This window comes from Eulemur rufifrons, chromosome 25 (assembly GCF_041146395.1).
Source record: "Eulemur rufifrons isolate Redbay chromosome 25, OSU_ERuf_1, whole genome shotgun sequence".
NCBI classification, from domain to species: Eukaryota; Metazoa; Chordata; class Mammalia; order Primates; family Lemuridae; genus Eulemur; species Eulemur rufifrons.
Genome location: NC_091007.1, coordinates 20,340,250 through 20,343,459, shown reverse-complemented (window position 1 = coordinate 20,343,459; position 3,210 = coordinate 20,340,250).

Below are 3,210 nucleotides of genomic sequence, written 5' to 3'. Positions count from 1 at the left end.
TGTCAGAGCAGCAGGCGCACGGAGCCGAAAGGTCAGCGTGCTTCCGCGCATGCACCCTGAGGTGAAAGAATGGGAGCCCTTGAGGGTCAAACTAGGCGAAAGGCGTTCGCTTTATAGAAATAGGAGACGGGAAGTTGCGGCCAGAAAAAGATGCTTGAGCTTTCAAATATGCTTTGCTTCCACTCCCCACAGTTCTCTAAATGAAGAGCCCTGTCGGGCTCCTACTCTGTCAAATACCGTCCAGAAAGCAAGGTCATGAGGAAGGAGCACAGAACTAGGAGTCAGGAGTCTAGACACAAACAAAAATTAGCTAACCTGTACGCGAGAAAGAATTTAACGTGATCCGAATTTAAGCGTTTGTATGTCTCATTCAAAACTCACCGCACCGTTTACTGGTGAGGTAAGTGGTGATATTCCGCTTTTACAGAGTTTAACTACTTGTCACAGTTTATTCCCATTTTACAGAAGAGGAAACTGAATGAGGCGCACAGGTCAGACCCCCCAGGTCCAACTTGCAGTGCCATTGCTTTGTCCTCAGCAAAAGCTGGGTTTTGAACACACAAATGTTACCATCCTCATAGGTTTGTATGACTGTACAATGAGTTATATGACTGGCTCAGTTTTGCATTTGTCTCCCCCCCCCCCCGAGAAAGTATATATAATAAAAAAAATTATTTTTAAAAAAAGAAACGTGGAGGTCACTGATATTCCTAATAAGAGCAATTTCAATGGAGAAATGGATATGAAAACCTGATTGGAGTAGTTTCAAGTGCAAATGAGAGAAAAGAAATTACACTGGAGAGTATAGAAAATTATTTTAGAGATTTTACTATAAAGGCGAATAGAGAAATGGGGCGTGAAGAAACAGCATGTTTGTTATGTTCATCAAATTATTCAAGAGAGATGGAAAGTAGGTGTCAAGGGAGAAAGAAGAGGACATTGCAGAGCTGTGTCCCTGAGTAGGTCTGGTAAGGGCACGGAGTCTAGTTCCCAAGTGGAGGAACGCGATCTAGGGGTGAGGGCTATACAGAGATGAAGTAGGTAGCTGGTATATTTGTCAAATGAGTGACTATCAGCCCATCACAATAGCAAAGTATTTGCCCCAGGAAATTCCACCTGGTGACCTGGCATCATGGGACTTTTCCTGACCCCCTTTGTCAACAGAGTCCATTTCTGTATGGAGGATAAGCCCACTGGGTTGCAGTCTAGAACATTAAAGTCTGGGCTTAAGTGCTGACTTGTTATGATTCCCTGAAGACTGTTGCAACAATTATTTTACTTGGAACCATTTTTAATGTGATGTATGAGGAAACTAACTCAAATTCATGTAAATTTAAAATGCACATGCATGCCTTTTATCCAACATTTCCACTTCTAGGAATTTATCCTGTGGATACAGACAAGTGTGCAATGTTATATGTAGAAAGATGTTCTCTGCAGTGTTGTTTTGTTTTGTTGTTGTTGTTGTTTTGATTTGAGACAGAGTCTTGCTCTGTTGCCCAGGTAGAGTGCAATGGCATCATCATAGCGCACTGCAACCTCTAACTCCTGGGCTCAAGTGATCCTCCTGCCTCAGCCTCCCGAGTAGCTGAAACTACAGGCACACACCACCACACCGGGCTAATTTTTTCTATTTTTAATAGAGACGGGATCTTGCTCTTGCTTAGGCTGGTTTCCAACTCCTGACTTCAAGTGATCCTCCCACCTCGGCCTCCCAGAGTGCTAGGGTTACAGGCGTGAGCCACCATGCCCGGCCCCTGCAGCATTATTTGTAATAGCAGAAAAATGGAAACAACTTAAACATAGGTCATTGGCTACATAAACTAGAATACAGACATGTTATGGAACTTTCTTCCCCTATTCCAAAGAGTGATGCACCTTGTCTAAAGGGTACCTTCAGCATGGGAAGACTTTAAATTTTTATTCCATATAATACTGAATTATAAATATTTTTGATAACAAGCATTATCAATATATTAATTTTGTCATTAGACACAAATATATTGAAAATAAATTTTTAAAATTATACGTAATTAAAAATTATACTTCAAGGATAATGGTAATGTTTTACTTTTAAAATTGTGTGGTAGGGCCACAGGTGTTCATTGTAGTAGAATTCTTCTAACTGTACACATATTTATAAATATTGTTTTGTATCTACTCAATATTTAATAAGAAGTTATTCCCATGATAGCTGATTATGTTCATGTTAATGACCACTCTTTTGAAAAGGCTACTGCAAATAAAATTTTTTCAGTGAATTGAGAATTCTGGTTAGCTGAAGTCAGCTCATTCAGGTTTCTCTACATCTATCAGTAATTGCCCACATGAATTTTCTCAAACATAAGAAGGAAGAACCAAATTCCAGGGATTGCCAAGTATTTGTTACATATGATAGCCTTAATTGATCGGTTTACAAAGCTAACCTGTTGTTATGGATTGTATTGTGTACCCCGCCTCCCCCCAAAAAAGGTATGTTTGAGGTTCTAACCCCCAGTACCTCAGAATGTGACCTTATTTGGAAATAGGGTCGTTGCATATTACGTAGCTAAGATGAGGACATACTGGAGCAGGGTGGGCCCCTAATTCGATGTGAGTGGTGTTCTTATAAAAACATGGCCATGTGGAGGCAGGGACACATCAGGGGGACACTGTGTGCTGACAAAGGCAGAGAGAAGAGTTAGCAGCTGCAAGCTCCAAAATGACAAAGGTTGCCAGCAAGCCACCAGAAGCTGGGCGGAGACCCGGAAGGAGTTCCCCCCAGGTTTCAGAGGGAACATGCCAATGCCTTCATCTCAGGCTTCTGGCCCCCAGAACTGTGAGATAATATATTTCTGTTGTTTTAAGCCACTCAGTTTGTGCTACTTTGTTACAACAGGCCTAGAAAACTAATACACTTATAGTTACAAACATTGTTTTGAAAGCAGACCATAATTATCAATCAGTGTCATTATATTTCATACCACTAAGCCAATGTGTTCACCCTCTGGGAGAGCCTCTCAAATACAGCTCCAGGAGTAACAGCTCACTGTTTTTTCTGTGCATTGGAAATGTCTGGAAGGATCCTCTTTAAGCTGTCAGTGGTGGCTACCTCTGAGGAAGAAAATTGGGAGCTGAGGTGCATAAAAATGAGGAACCTTTAACTCGTTAACTTTAAAAAAAAAACAAAAACATTTTTTAATCATTAAAATTAAAAAAGAATCCTATGTA